Source organism: Rhinolophus ferrumequinum, chromosome 2 (genome assembly GCF_004115265.2).
Source record: "Rhinolophus ferrumequinum isolate MPI-CBG mRhiFer1 chromosome 2, mRhiFer1_v1.p, whole genome shotgun sequence".
In the NCBI taxonomy this organism is placed as follows: Eukaryota; Metazoa; Chordata; class Mammalia; order Chiroptera; family Rhinolophidae; genus Rhinolophus; species Rhinolophus ferrumequinum.
In genome coordinates this window covers 108,073,923-108,089,973 of record NC_046285.1, presented here as the reverse complement: position 1 = coordinate 108,089,973, position 16,051 = coordinate 108,073,923, and the positions used below count along the sequence as shown (strand labels likewise).

Sequence of the window (16,051 nt, the reverse complement as noted above, 5' to 3'; positions counted from 1 at the left end):
GAGCCAATTTCTTTAAATTATAAGGGGGAGAAAAGGGCTTTTTTCTTAAAAAAAAAAGATGGAGGTGTGACAGGAGCTGTGGCAGAGAGCACTGTCCCTGTATCCGTTTTTTTCCCTGGTGACCTGAGCCTTTGGCTGGGCACAGCACAAGGTGCTGCAAAAGTTCCAGTGGTCACTCTGCATAAAGGAAATGCTCAATGTCATTAACAACCAGGGAGGACGCTCAGAACCGCACAGAACAGCCCTGGTGCCCACAGAATGGCAAAGGCTAACAAGACCATGGTGCCCGGTGGGGTGGGAGCCTGAAGCCCCCACAGGCCACAGGCCAGCACTGCCCACTGATGTGGAAATCCATGCCTCTATGCCCCCCCCGGGGAAGGCCTGTCATTCTTTATCCAAAAATGCGGCTCAGAATGGCCATAGCAGTTTTACTCATAATTGCCCCGAAATGCCTAAGTGTCCGTCAGCAGCAGAATGAATAAATGCACAATAGGGTCCGAAGGGGGACTAGTACACAGAGCAGCAAAATAAACGTCAACGCCACAGGGAGCCTTAGACACAGCTCTGAACAAAAGCAAGACACAAAACTGCACTGTCTGAACGAGCGAACGGAAACTTACAACAGAGGGATGCCGTGGGGCACCTGCGGGGTGCACCCTGGGCGGGGCTCGGGGGCTGGCGGCGCCGTCCCTACCTGGGGGGGTCCCACAGAAGCTCACGCTGTGCCGACTGGCCGAGCAGCACGTCTGCTCTGGGCACTGGGCACGCGCGTGTGTGTCTCCTCGACACTGGTTAAAACGCGGCGTTTAGACGTGGCTGCTGCCGAGCAGGAAGGAGAAGGGACGAGCAGGCAGGCCCGCAGAGGCCGCAGCACCGTGATCCCAGGGGCCGGGGGGCCGGGAATCCCGACCTCAGCACAGCGCCCCCAGCAGCCTGCGGGTCGGCCGACACCGACACCGGGGCCCTGGGCGGGTGCGGCGGACAAGGCCCGCAGGGCTTTGCTACCACATGGCCCGCGACATTTCATTTCATGGTTACTATCTTTAAGATAATGGCAAAGCTTCATGACGAGCTGTTCAGAGGAAAATGAATCCCGACAGCAACTGTAACTAGAAACACTGGAGGTGCAGTAAAGGCCCGCGACCCGGAGAACGTCCAGGGACGCAGGGGTGCTCCGACCGGCGCGATTCGGCCCCAAACTGCCACAGGTGAAGAGCTTCATCGCCTAGACAGTAAAATAGAGTCCCCTCGGTGCAGGGGCTTCCTTCGCCACCGAGGGCAACCCTCCCGCCTCGCCTCCCCTGCGTCTTTAACAACACGCTCCGCGCACGCACCCCGCGCACGCACCCCCACCCGCGTCCCTGTCTGGGAACCATGATGACTCGGGACACGCATGTCCTGTGTCCACGCGGACTGGAGAAGGAATTAACAACTATTTCACACGGCAAACAGATTAACACTCTCAAGTTTGTTCCGTGGGTGGAAAATGCTGACCGCACCGCCCTCACGTTAATCCCCCACTTTCAGAGTCTATTATTGACAGGGGTTTCTCGTCAAGGAAGAAAATTATGCAGAGAAAAGAATCTCACATTTTCTTCTCAAAATTTAGAAGTGAAAATTGTCACCCCAATAAATTAAAAAAAAAAATTGGAAGTGAAAGAGGTCACGTAAAAATAAATACAAAGCACACTGGTGAACCTGAGCTTCTCTTCCCCCTGCACTAGCGAATGGGGCAGAAAGTTAAAAAGCTTCGTGGAGGAAGGGCTGTGGGGTAGGAACAGAGAGCATCTGACCTCAAGAGTGTCTATAAAGACGGAAAAACGAAACCCTCCGGGCGCAGCAGGGAGCTGCACAGACAGACCGCCTCACGATGGAACGATCGACCGCAGGAATTCGAAGTCACCTTCAGGGAGAAATACACTAGAATGCAGTGGGCTTTTCTGTTCCCGGCAGACAGAAGCGCACGACGCATGCACCTCCCGACACACTGGGCCGTACCGCCGGCCTGGAACCACCAGGTCACTCAGGCCACCCACTTGCCCAAAGAGCCCGTCCAGCAGGGGGCGGGGCCACGCGGCGTGGGTGGAGCAACGCCCACCGGTGCCGTGACCACGTGTGCGCACACAAGCAACGTCTATCTTGCACGGCCACACACGTGAACGCCAGAGCCCACGTGACGCAGCAGCCAGCGCTGCGCCGTGTCGGGCAGTTGCTCACCCCAGGTGCAGAGCGGGACAACGGCCATGGCCACTCCCCGCTGCAGAGGACGGGGTCACAGGTGGAAGTGCACCCATGAACCCCCCCCCCCATGCCAGCCTGTGTGCGCGCGTGCCCACCCATGCGTGAGGACGCCACCGCAGGACGGCTCTGGAGAGCGTCTGAGTGCCGAGACGACTTGTTTTCTTTTCCTTGTCTGTACTGTCTGAACTGTCCACCCTGAAGCACAGTTTTGTAACAGAAAAAGCTAGAGGTGTGAGAAGCCATGGCACGCACAGAGAAGGCAGGACGCGGGCCACGAGCGGGCCGCGCGCCGCCCTCCGTCGGCACCCGCGCCACCTGCCTGCTGGCCCTGTGCTGTCCCCCAACACAGCGCTGTGCCCGCTGGGGCCATGCGACTGAGAGAATGGACTTTTATTTCTATTTCACTGCAATGTAAGCAGCCATATGGGCCAAGTGGTCCTGCTTTAAATGTCACTTCCATACTCACGGCCAGGCCACTCGGGGAGGTGATCACGGTCTCAGGGCACCAGTGAGGGTCTGCAGGCCTTCAGCAGGGCCACCTCATAACCGGGCATCTCTGCTGGCTCTCCGGCCGCCCCCAGCACGGAACGAAGCTTGAAGGCGTTGCACACAGAGCAGCAAGACCCCAGGGGAGGGGAGCACGGCACTTCCCATCAGCCCGTGCCAGCAGTCTTTAAAGGTGGGGGCTACTCGTGCCAGGGCAGCCCAGCCTGCAGGCCTCGAGCACCAGACTCAAGGCCGCCCAGGGCTCGGCAGCCCCAGCAGACCACGTGGCCTGAGGGTGCCTCAAAGGGGCGCATGGAGGGAGGAGGGAGGCGAGTGCTCACCAGCCAGGCCCGTGATCCGGCTAAGTGATGGCTTCCTCTTACGCACAAACAGCCTCCATGTGGGCCTGGTCCAAGAGGAGGGGGCTGTGCGAATCAGGAAAGGGGCTGAGTGGTACCCGATGGGAGAATCGCGCTGGGGTGGGGGGAGCCTGGCTGTCCACGAGAGCAGACCTCCAGCAGGCTATCTGAGCAGCCAGTGCGGCCTCAGGCCCCCCGTGCCAGGCACTGACTAGCCTGGCATTGCCTCATTCCCCGGGCCGCTGCTGTCCCACTGCAGAGACCTGCCTGAGGCAAAGCTGTCGCCCACACCTGACAGCCAGGGCACCGGGAGCCACAGGCGCCGGCAGGACCCAAACTGGTTCTCCTGTCACCCACCTGTAAGCGAGCGAACAGTGCCAGCCTGGAAGGGGGCCTGGCCCGGACCCCCATGCTGCCCCACTAGGCACAGCAGCCTGGCAGTGGCCCCAACGCTGCCATGGCCCCTGCACCCTGGTCACCTCTGTGTATAAGCCACTCAACCACGTGCCCTTAGGTCCACATTAGGAACCATACAGTTGATTTTCAAATCAGACAACAGGTCAGCTTTCAAAGGAACCCAGGAGCAGAGCACAGTGCACGGTTGGCAGAGGGGCCGTGGCTCAGCAGCGGAAGGGGCTGGCACAGCCCCGGGCACAAGCTCTGCCTGCCGGTGGCTCTGCTGTGCCCCTCAGCTGTGTGTCCTCACCTCTGCCTGACTTCAGTTCACACTCCTGGCACACTCAGTCGAGTGCAGCCAACACTGTCTGTTGTGTGTGCACGGCGCTCCCACCGAGGGCGGCCCACTGAGCTGACGGCGCCCACACGGCCTGCGCAGATGGGGCACCGCCCTTCTCAGCCCCCTCCCTCCACCGTGTCCTCGGGAGGGTGTGAGCTCCCTAAGCAGTACCGAGCTCCGTAAGCAGTACCGAGCACCGAGCACCGAGCTGCCCCAACCCAACCCCTCGATCCAATACCCGCAGGTGTGGAGGGAGGACAAATGGCCCAAGTCCCCAAGAGCACCGGGGACTCAGAGGGTACCCGCTGCTGTGCACACAGGTGCCGAGAGGCCGTGGGATTAGAACCCAGGACCTAAGGAGTCGGGGGCTTCAGTATCAAGGCCATGGCAGGTACCCCGAGGGAGCCCCCAAATGCTAACGCTCTGAGGGCTGCAGAGGCCTCCTCACCTTCACTGAGACGCCGTCCCGACCAGGCGGGGCGAGTGACAGCTTTCACGACCTTTGCACTGGGCCAATCTGACGTGTGAGAAATGGTATCTCAGTGAAAGGCGGTGTGTGTGTGTGTGTGTGTGTGTGTGCGGTAGAAACCTCATGGTGTCTAGTCATCCCCAAATCCCTTCTTAAAAAGCTCACCTTGACCTGGCCATTTGGGATACCTGCCGAATCAGACACCAGAATCCCCTCTGATCTGGGCTTATCCTGAACTCACTGTCCGCCTAGTCGTGCCCACGTCATGCCCACGCGTTTCAGTGTCTGTGGGGCTGGTCTCCCCGGCACGGCCCCGCCTCTTCTGAGTTTTCTAGGTCTTTAGGCATGCTCGCTTTTCTGTCAATTTTATAGTCAACATGTGCAGCCCAAGGGAAGAAATGAGTCTTGTGTTCCTATTTTTACTGGAATCCCATTACATTTGCCCATTAACTTAGAAATCTGCTGTCTTAATGCGCTTGGACATCCTCAGCAAGAATAAGCCAAGCCCTTCCATCTGCTAAGGCTCCTGTGTCTTTCTTGAGAAATAATTTTTTAGAATTCTCTTCACTTAAGTTTTGAACAGTACTTATTACGTTTATTCCTAAGTGCTTTCTTGTTGTTAGTGTAAATGGCGTCTCCTCTATAATATCTTCTGACTGGGTTCTTCTGTGTCTATGAAAGTTATCACTGATGCCTGCATATTAATTTTACATTTCTGCTACCCCAGCAAATTCTTTCATTGTCTGAGCTGTTTTATCTGCCGCCCTGGGGCTGTGCTCTCACGTGGTGACCATCTTGGCAGCGCAGCTGCAGGACCCCCCACCCGCAGACAGCACCCCCGGACGGCACTGCTGCCCACCTTTCTGGGCAGATGGCAAACACATTCTTTTACCTCTTCTAGTTAAACTCTGATGCCTTTGTTGTCTCTTGTCCTTTTTGGATCCCGGCTGTGGGAACATTAGGTCCCCTTTATAATTTTTAATTAAACCACACCTCTGTGTTTGTACAACTCCTGCCCCCCCCTCCCCTGGGGCCTGCAGGTCCAGCACCTACTCCTGCTTTGGGGGTGGGGGCAAGGGCAAAGAGCACCCAGAAATTCGTTCTGCCACCTTCATTTTCCACAAAGCCTTCTTTGCCCTTGTTTAAACCTCTGATAAGACTTCTCTCACAGAGGAAAACAAAACTTCCTTCTAGGACAAGCTAAATGACCGACGTGTGGATCCCGAAAAAGAGACTTGCAGATATCTGAATGTTCTTTTATTAGAATGTGGAATACATGGAAAACACGTCTCCGAACCCTGCTGTATGACTTGCATGTTCCAACCCTCGTATACTGTGGCCATGGTACCTTTCGCTGCGCAGAACTTGCATTTGCACACAACCCTTCCATCTCGCCAACCTGGGGCCTGCTGTGCCCCCCACCGGAAGGGCCCCAACCTACCACAGACAGCACTAAGCATGGCTTGTGAAAATAAAGTAGGCTAAATGTTTTTATGTTGCTAGGAAAATTCATTCTTCGTTAATGTGTTGTTCTGATGGATTCCCAAGCCACTCATTTTTAGGAGAGTAAGAGACAAGGGGGACAGAAAAGCACCAGAGCCCGGTGGCGTCCCCAGTGCTCTCCGGGATTTACTGTGGGGACCCACATCAAGAACTGGACGCAGGCATGGCAGTGCTCACGTCTACACACCCCTCTAGTTCCCACTCAGGATGATTTGCAGAAATGACAACGAACACACTTAGAATAGCAAGTTCACTGCCAGACTACACTTGTGCTTAGTACACTAGTCTGCACTGTAACATAAACATGCCACAGCCACACTGGACACAGGGCAGGGGTTTGTGAAACTTCAGGACAGGGCTTTAAACCCAGCAGGTATCATAGCCAAGTGGAGAAAGGGACCTGTAAAAACCTCCCGAGGAATTTCATGAGCCTGTTCTTACAGGATTCAATTGCAATCAAGAAAAAGAAAGGAATTAATACTGCTGTGGAAAGGGGGGAAAACGAAGAGCTCTGACACCACAGCATTTCCACACCAGCCTGCTGCTACCGCTTACAGAACAGGACAGCAGGGTCGCCAGCGAAACGCTGCACCAGCGAGGGAGCGCTCTAGGCCCCAACCCCCATTGTGGGCGCCCCATGGGAAGGAAGCCCGCGCAGTGCGGAGCTCAGCGCTTCTGAGGACAGGTCAGTCCCACATGTCCCCGCAGCCCCGGATGCTCTCAGAGGCCAGCTCTGGAAACGCAGCCACGGAGACAGACACTGGTATGAAGCGTGTTCGACGGGGTCTGGGAGTGACGTTAGGGTCTTTTATGTGCACAATGTCCAGACGGTTCACTGTCTCCGTAGGGCTAACGCTTACGTGTTGTGTCACTTACAATATTCCATTAATGTGACCTGAGGACCTCCGAGGCGGCAGGAGACCAGAGGGGCGAGCCTTGGGGGTATCTGAGGGAAATGGAACCAGGCCGTCGTGTCTTCCACCACACTTACAAAACGAACCCAAATGCTCCTCTACAAACACCACTCGAGTATTAAAACACAAAGGATCAATGACGCATCCTGCCGCGTTTCCCTGAAAATAAGACTAGGTCTTATATTAATTTTTGCTCCAAAAGACGCATTAGGGCGCTTTAGGGGATGTTTTCATTTTTTCGTGTACAACAATCTACATTTATTCAAATACAGTCATGTCACCTTCTGGAACATCGTCAAAACGTACTAAATGTGTCCGTCTGGCTGACCATCTTAAATGGGGCTTATTTTCGGGGAAGCACGGTACAACATAACAGAAAAGTCACTCCCAGCCCGTCAGGTGAGTTTCTCCACCCTGTTCTCTGACTCCACACTCAGAATGTGTGCGCTCGTGGGAGTACTTCCCCGAGGGAAAAGTGCCACCTGTACATTCAGGCCACAAAACCCGAGAGTCCTCATGGCCAGCAGTCACCCCAAAAGACCTGCAGGAATGTGTGTGACGTGCACGAGGGGGCCTCCCAAGGCTGGTGCCCCCGCCCCAAACACTCACTCGTCACTTCTGACACTGCATCCTCTGCTCCGGGCCCCCGCAGTGGCCCTGCAGCAGCCACCGCCAGCAGTCTGGCAGCAGCTCCCCCTCAGGCTAAAGAACCTGCCTTGGCAACACACCAAGCCGGGTCCACCCCCTTGCGCCTCCACTGCCCCACCTTCCCTCTTCTTTCTGGAACCTGCCTCTGCCCAGGGTCCCGAGGTGCACAAGGACAGCGGACAGAGGGGGTCCCGAGGTGCGCGGGGGCAGCGGACAGAGGCCCTCTCCTCTGGCCCCGCTCCTGGACGCGACTCGAGGCCAAGCTCACACCCCCGACGGCGCCCCCCCCGCTGCACAAGCACCCCCTCACCCACACACAGCCCCATCAACCCAAACTGAAGCCCCCAGCACCCACATCTTCTTCTCAGGCGGCTCCCCGTGATGCCCAAGGCCGTCTCCTAAGAAAGATGGTCCCAGGCCTCCCAGCACAGGATGGAAGGACAGCAGCAGTCCTGACTCGCTGCATTTGAAAGCCCTCACTTTGACAGATGTATAAACGTGTGAGCTCGTGAAGACATGCCCAGGGAGGGACCCTCACAAGTGAAGTCCCTGGAGACCCACGGTCACTGAGACCCAGCCTCGGCCAGGAGTGCCTGCTGGCAATGCGACCTTTGCCTGCTGAGCAAAACCAGAGGGTGTATATATTGTTTAGGTGACAGACAGGGTGATGAACCTTCAGAGGAAACCAAGGAAACAGTGACCAGGAAGTCAGGGGGGTACTTAGGGTACAGGGTGAGGAGACGGAAGGAACGTCTAAGGAATTACTAGCTTTTTAAAAACACTATAGCTCAAAGTAGAGTTTACTTTCGAGAACAATTTTAGATTTGAAGAAAAACCAGGACGACAGGACAGAGACTGCCCACATACCCACACGGTACATGTGTTACAATTAATGAATCAATATTAACACATTAACTAAGCTAATAAGGCCTAGGGTATTCAGATGTCCTCAGATTTTACTTACTGTCCTTTCCTGTCAGCATCCCAGCCAGGACACTACATGACATTTGGTCGCCGTGTCCCCAGGGCTCCTCTGGGCTATGACAGTTTCTGAGACTCTTCTTGATGGCCTTGGTGACCTTGACCGTGGTGAGGAGGGCTGGTCAGGCATTTTGTAGGATGTCCCTCCCCTGGGGTCAGCATGACGACTTCTCGTGATTGGACTGGGGACATGGGTTGTCGGGAAGGAGGCCACAGAGGTCACGTGCGGTCCCATCACACATCAAGGCTCCGTCTCATCACCATGACCGTCCTTGGTGCTGACCGTGGCCCCGGCGGAGGGGTGTCTGTCCAGCCCCTCCACTCCACACCACTCTTCCCCCGCGGCCTCTGTGGCCGGAGGTCGCCGTGCACAGCCCACACCTAGGGGGACGGTGTGCCCCTCCCGGAGGACAGGGCGGCCACAGAAGGCACATGGAGCGTCTGCAAGGGAGTTTCCTCTTCTCCCCACGGACTCGTCAGTCGTTTATTCACGTCTGTGTGACGAGTGTATGTTGATTTTAGACTCGGGGCTGGAATCCACCACACCACAACCTGCTGAGGCTGGACCTGCTCCAGCTCTGGCCGTTGGGAGCTCTTCCACGGGCTCCTGGCTCCCACACACCCAGGAGCCGCGTTTTGGTTTGGAGCCCTTCCTTCCTCGTGGGCAGTGCCAGGTGCTCGGGGCTCATCGAGGGCATTTCCTACGTCCTGGAAGAAAGCCCTCGCCCTTTGTTTTTTATATGCTCTTTCATGGGACATGCAGTCACATCTGAAAAATAGACCGTCGGAGAATCCACCCTGCTCCTTCTGGTAACAGCACCCCAAATGAGTTCTGTGGACACGGCCTGCTCCCCCTGATCCTTAACTCCTGTGGAGGGGCTGCCTACAGTGCGCGGCGGGGGGAGAAGCCTAACCTTTTCATTTTACACTGCTTGCAAAAGCATTTCCAAGGATACGATGGGGGATTATTTTAAACCGCTGTGTTGCTAACAAGTAGAATTGACCAAGTTCAAGTGAGGAAGATAATAGCACCGATTCTGACTTAGAATAAAAATAAGCACAAGTGCTCGCTTTGTGCTTAGAGATGAATAAGCAGATCCAGCAAAATAATACGAACACCGCTGCAGCTACTGCTTTTCCCACCGGCAGTTACGTGGCTCTCTTTTCCCATTTAGCAACCTGCAGACTCTAGTCTTCTCACATAATGGGCGTCCAAAAAATTCCAGCGTCTCTGTATTAAGGGTGCAGTACGTGGACATTTGCACCATCTGCCTGCGAGGAAATCCGTCACAGCGCCGAAGACAGCAAAGTGCATCACAACTTCCCAAAGCACAAGCTGCCTGATTTACTCAAGAAATGTTACCCTTTCAACTCCAGCACAGGAAGGAAACGTTCCACGGAAGCGCAACCCTGGAGAAGCGTTAACAAAAGCACGTTTTAGTTCCGTCCCAGGGATACTTAAGAAAAAGGTCTAATTGCTCGGTTTTTAAAACAAAAGCTCCGCGCTTATACTTTAGGAGGTACGGTTTCCCGAGGTCCCCTAGAACAGTGGAACCTGGGGGTTTCCGGACGGTGGAACCCGCGTCCCTCGGGAGCCCCTCCGAGGCCCTCAGCCGGCTTCGGGCGGGCGTGGGGCGCAGCGCGGGGGCGCGCACCGACCCTGGGCGCGAGGGTGAGGGCGCGCGCGGGCAGCACCCGGAGCCGCCCGTTAACAGCCGCCCGCGGGAGTTAGGGGTGCGGCGCGCGGTCCTACCGGACAGGACCCAAGAGGACTCGGCAGGTAGACTCGCTGCACTCAGCCGCGACTGCCAGCACTAAGGAGGGGGACGAGGGGATGCGCCGAGCGCTCGGCCATGGCGTCCCAGCCTGCACCCCTGCTGCTGCTGCTGCTGACCCTGCTCCTGCCCGCGCAGACGCACACGGAGCCCACGGACCCCGAGCCCAGCCCGAGGCCGACCCCAATTCCGGAGGGCAACTCGTCGGCGAACCGGCCCCTGGCCAGCATCGAGCTCAAAGCCGGCGCCCTGCATCCCGCGCCCGGGCGGCTGGCCCTGCTCGCCCTGCTCGCCCTGCTGGCCCCGCGGCCGGTCCTCGGGTAGGGGCTCCCTCCCAGCTCCCCCGCACGCGTGGACAAGGAGCGCCAGCCTTCACTCCTTGCTTTCACTGATAGAAATGGAGCCAATGTGAGAAGCCCACCGTGACTGGTTGGGAGCAAGGGGGCGCAAAGTTGACACACCTCCTGCAATTCCACCAACAGACTGAAAGGAGATGCAGCACTCCAAGAAGCCCACGGTGGGCTCGGGAGCCGTGGGAAGCCACAGCAGTGCCCAGCTGGCTGACGATGTTTTAGCTTGATTTGGGTCCATTAAATTTATAATCAAAGGTGAGTGGGTAGTGTGTCACGTGCGGCTCTGCTCTGTGCAGGATGGGCCACAGCTCTTGTCAAACTGGTAGTTCTCTTGGGAGCTGGTGGCTGCACTGAGCTGGGGACAGTGACAGGGGCCTGCGCCATGACAGCAGGTGTGCACTCCACTTTCCTTCACACACTTCCCCTCCATGTGAAAAGCCTGCAGCACGGTCTTATAACCTGACTCCAAACATTAGCCGCATATAATCTCATGCAATCTCCAAATGCTGGTTTTCATTTCCATATGTGGTGAATAACTTTTATTATTTAATGGTGGGTTTTTGTTTTTTTATTATTTTTTTTCAAGTCCTCAAACTTTATTGTTAGCTGTCATTTCAGTTTCTCACAAATTATTGGCAATTGTGTGAAAATCAAGAGCCTCCATAAAACCACTTTCCTTCACGGTGGGATTCTGCACACAGCGGAGTCTGCCTTCAGAGATCAGAAAACGTGAGTGCCCAGATTTAGGAGTCACTGTCGTCGGTGTGTAAAGTGCCGAGGGCAGTGTCCACCTCAACTCCCTCCATCAGACTGAACAATGGGGACCCCCTCACACCTTCACTGGGGTCCTGGGTGGCTGGATCAGTGCAGGCAGAGGATAAGGAAGGTGGCTTGGCTCGTAATTCAGAGGGATTTGGAACCTAAAGAGTAATTTCTTTCTGACCGATACTGGATTCAGGGACTAAGATGGGGGACAGCACAGTATTATGTTCACCTGAATTCAGAAAGACATCCAGGGCCTGCTGGTCGGATACGTCCATCAGCTCCATCTGTTCCAGCAGGTCGCTATTCACCCCCAGGGAGGATGCTGCCCAGGGGCTCTCGCCTCTCTGCTATCTGCAGGTAACCAGTGGAGAGAGAGGTCCTGCTCCATGCCATGCTGGAAGGCTTCCTCGAAAAACTTCTGCCGCTCCTTCAGCTTCATGTGCTGGGTGCGCTCCATTTCTAGGACCTTCTGGGTGTGCTCTGCATCTAGTTCAGCTTTGAAGGTTTCAAGTTCCTTCCTCTTATTTTTCTTGTAATTTTCCAGTTGTTGGGACTGCACATGTTTGTATCTTTCTGATTCATACTGTGCACATAAATCCTCCAGGTTCAGCAGGTGGTTTTCTATCCCCTCAAAACTAGCCTCCAAATGAGTCAGATTTGCTGTCACGGATCCTAAGCCCGCTATTAAACCTGGAAGCTGCTAAGCTGCTCCTGTAAATCTATCAGGCTTGTCGTCTCTTTTTCCCAGTGTGCTGACAGCACGACCACCTTGCTATCCACCTGCTCTCCAGCACCTGCACGTTCCTTTGCTCTTCTGTGAAGTGCGGCCCATGTATCTTCATACCTGCTAAGTAATTCTAGTCCAGCAGAGTACTTTGGCAAACATGAAACAGTCCTTGGTTTGCTTTTTACTTTTGCTTCTTTTGACTTGTCACTTAAAGTCTTCAGCCCGGAGGTGAAATCCTGCTGCACGCTCAGCAGCCGCTTGCGCAGGGTCTCCAGCATCGCTGCCATCGCGTCTTCTCCCCTTAGGTCTCAGACTCCACCCTCGTGCCCCAGCACCTGTCACCCGCGCGCCCCTCACACTCGCAGCCCACCCTTGCGCCGCAGCCAGTGGTGGGTTTTCAAAACATACATTCTTAAATCTTGAACATGAGGTTTGGAAAACAGGTAAACTCACGCATGTGGACAGGGAAGATGAGAGTCACCTTCGTTAAGTTCACACACGTTTTATGCGATTTTTCCACAGGTGTTTTTATCTTCATAAATCCACATTTGGACTACTTGCCATTCATATTGTTAGACAGTCCCTGGGATTCTGGGCGGTGAATCTAATACAAGCATCACACACAGACACCGTGTCTAGGTCTCTGCTTTGTGGTCACAGCCGCTCCACTGTGCAGCGGGGCTTTAGAACCCGCCTGAGCGAGCCCCCCAGCAATCCCGAGGACAACACTGAGTGAGCAAACACTGCACGCTCTGGGCTGCACACACTGTGTTTAGCAATTATGCTTTGATTTACATGAAATGATACAGCATTGTTTGCATTGAACATAAATGGCGAATTTCTTTTTTTAAGGCTCATAGAGCAACGTGAAGAAAAAGGTCCTAATATAGCAGCTAGGTTTTACTGTGTGCATAAAGGATGCCCAGATACAGCTTTACCTGACATAAAACTATATAATGAAAATGCCGCTCCCCCATGGGAATTACACTTTCTGGCCAATCCCACCACCTATCAGAGTAATGCTGAATTAACCACCCTAGGAAAAGACGTGGGCACTGCTACCAGGCTGGCCGAGGCTTCATTTCAATCCCAGCGGCCACCAGATTTCACCTCTAGAGCTTGGAGAAGCCGTTTCTGGCTCCACCTGCCTGCTGCGAAAACGACTAAGGAAACTGTTTTGTTGGGAAACTATGCCACCGGATTAGGGGTCAATTGTTCCTGCCTTAACAGGGATGATGGCCAATCTGGCGTCAGCTTAAAACACTGAGAATCAGCTGCCCTGGTCCTACTTCCCAGACACAGGCGGCGAGGCGCAAGGTCAGGGCCTCATGACCTCCTGGGACCCGCCCTTCAGGAGGCGCTCGACCAGGTGCAGGCAGAGCTTCCCAGCACTTGCCATCCAACACTGTCCCAAACGCTCCAAATACTCATCCTCACGGGGATGAGGTATCAGGATCCCAACTTTGCAGAAGGAGAGATCGAGGCCCAGAGACTTAAATTGCACAGCTGGTAAGAGGCAGGGCTGGGAGGACCCAAACACACCTGCCTGGTTCCAGAACCAGGCGAATAACCACATCCCCTAGCTGCCTCTCAACTGAAGACTAGGGGACACATCCACAACCAGGTGGGGCAGGGCCATCTTACAGCGGCGGTCCTTTGATGGACAAAAAGCACCACAGGGAAAGCTACAGCTGACACCCAGCAAGATGTGCCAGGAGCTGGACCCAAGCAGACAGAGTGGTCAGAGGGAAGAGGCCGTGTACCTGGAGCACATGGGGGACGGTCAGAGGGAGGAGGCCGTGGACCTGGAGCACATGGGGGACGGTCAGAAAGAGCTTGGGGGCAGGCGAGAGCAAGATCAAGCAGGGTGTTGGTGGCTTCGGACTAAGTTACAGCTTTACTGCAGACACAGAGGTGGGTCCCTAAGGGACCGGAAGCACGGGGATAATACCATGGCCTCCGTGGAGGGACAGAGAGCATGAGGGAGGACCGAGGGACAGTGAGCAGGCTTCTGTGCAGGGCCTTGAATGAGAGACAGTGGTGGCCTGTGGGCCTCTGGGCAGCAGGAAACACATGGAGAAGCAGGCACTCCAGGTGTAGGCGCAAAACATGCTAGCAATTGGATGTGACAGTGACGAGTCTAGGATGACTGTCATGTTTCTGGACACGGGGGGTGTCAGTGGAATTCACTGCCAGGAGAAAGGGTAGGAAAATAAAGTGGTTGGTTCCAGATGTTTAGTTTGGGACGCCTGTGAAACATCAGCCCAGAAAGGCAAATGCCAGTGACCCGTCCAACTGTCTGCATGTCACTGTCTGCACGTCCAAATCAGACCTGCCGCTCTATCCCTCTGCCACCATATGGTCCCCTGAAAAGCACCACTTCCATCCCACAACTCAGTCACAGCCCTGCCCACTGCACAGCCCAATATCCCAAGTCCCCACCTGCCTCACCTTCACCTCCTGCCTAGTCAGCGGGCCCCCCACACCCCACCCACACCTGTTCTCCATCTGGCCCAAGAGAACCTTCCAAACTACAACTCTCATTTCGGCCCCAGCACCCGTGTAGGCAGCAGACACTGTTCCTGCTTTTGGCCCCCAGGCCACCGTCCGCCCCTCATCTGCACAGATGTCCAGCAAAGCTCATGAGCTTACCTTGGCTTTTCCAGCACAGCTTTGCTCTTTTATTCCCAATTAACAGGGAACAGCACTGTGAGCACCTCACAGTGGAAAATACCCTCTGAAGAACGAGGGGCCCATGCCCTGCTCTTCCTGACCTACATGCACTGCGGGGAAGGCAGGAAGGTCTTCCTCCCTCTCGTCTGCTCAGACACATGGGGGAAACAAAGTGAACTTGTAGAGGAAGCTGGGTGTGACACCCGAGGGGAGGACGGTCCCTGCCACCTCCCGGACGACTTCCCCAGACCCCCTCACCTCTCAGGAGCCGCTCTGGATATGACTCTGGGCTTCTCCCGGTATGATCCAGCTCAGAAACCGTGAAGGAGGTTTCCAGGAAGAGGCAAATGCGCCAGGAGGCACTGCTTTTCGCTGCCTCTGGGGGCTGTGCGGGGGCAGCCATCCCTGGGGCAGATGGGACAGAATGACAGGGGCAGGCAGGCCACGTTCCTGATGCAGCCCGGCCTGAGACCACCCCACTCCCACACTTCTCCCACAGATAAAACCCACACAGCTCGCTCCTCTGTGCCAGGTGGACGGAGTCCAGCTCGGTCACTCTTCCCTGCAGAGGGCGCACAGGTCACTGCTGGAGGGAAAATGTGGCTGCCCAGCCAGCTGTCCGTGGCTGGGCCCGGCTGCAGGGACCATGCACTCAGGTCCCTGTACAGAAGGGGCCTGTCCCTGCCGAGGGCACCCTGCCCTGTCCCCAGCCATGCTGGTCACCAGGTGGGGACGTCGGTCTAATTCGGGATAAAAGGTTAGCAAGCCCTCATGGCCACAGCTGGCCACAGCCTCTAACTAATTTTCTGTAAAAGAGGCCTCATCTGCCCTCCAATCGCCTGTCTGCAGTGCGCGGGGCTCTCACTGGTCCAGAACTCGGGACGGGAAGAAACATGCTCAACACAGATCCCGACACAGCTCGTCACTGGCAGTCACGCTCGGGGACTCCTGCGATGTGGTCCTGGGGGACGCCCTTTGGCCCCTCCTCCCTGAGCACAGACCCTGCCCCCACATCCCAGTGACCAGAGATGGCCATGGAGCCCTCCTCCAGCCAATGAGAAGGAAGCCGGGGGTTTCCGGCAGTGTTTCCCGGTAGGGACAGCGCCCCTTCCTGCTTCCCCTCCGGTCTGCTGGAACATCAGGCTGGGGTCAGAACAGCCACCACCAGACCCGAGGGGCCAGCCTGAGGATGAATAGCAGAGTGGACACGGGAAGGTCCAGAAACCCCGTCCCAGCCCGACCCCACTCCCTGGTACGAGGGGCGCAGGAGCTGGAAGCCTCCGCAGCCAGGTTTCCTGCTATAAGCCAAGGAGCACGCCCGGGCGCAGGTCCTGTGGACGGCCCGCTACATACAGGCCTGCAGCCGTCACAGCGACCAGGGCCGCCTGTGGCTTCCAACAGCTCAGGCACCAGGGCACAGG

At 55.9% G+C, this 16,051-nt stretch overlaps 1 protein-coding gene and 1 pseudogene across 4 annotated transcripts in view; both read right to left on the bottom strand.

Moving 5' to 3' along the window:
• The window catches only part of ADARB1 (adenosine deaminase RNA specific B1), a 113,388-nt gene that overhangs the window by 78,594 nt on the left and 18,743 nt on the right, over positions 1-16,051 (bottom strand). Inside the window, exon 1 of one of the 4 annotated variants that reach the window (XM_033127319.1) lies at positions 8,321-8,338. The exons of the other annotated variants lie outside the window; for them this stretch is intronic. The gene's annotated coding sequence lies outside the window, so the exon portion shown is untranslated. Of the gene's footprint in view, positions 1-8,320; positions 8,339-16,051 lie in introns of those variants that run through there. 4 annotated transcript variants of the gene reach the window in all.
• Positions 11,132-12,263, bottom strand: LOC117034439 (dysbindin-like; annotated as a pseudogene).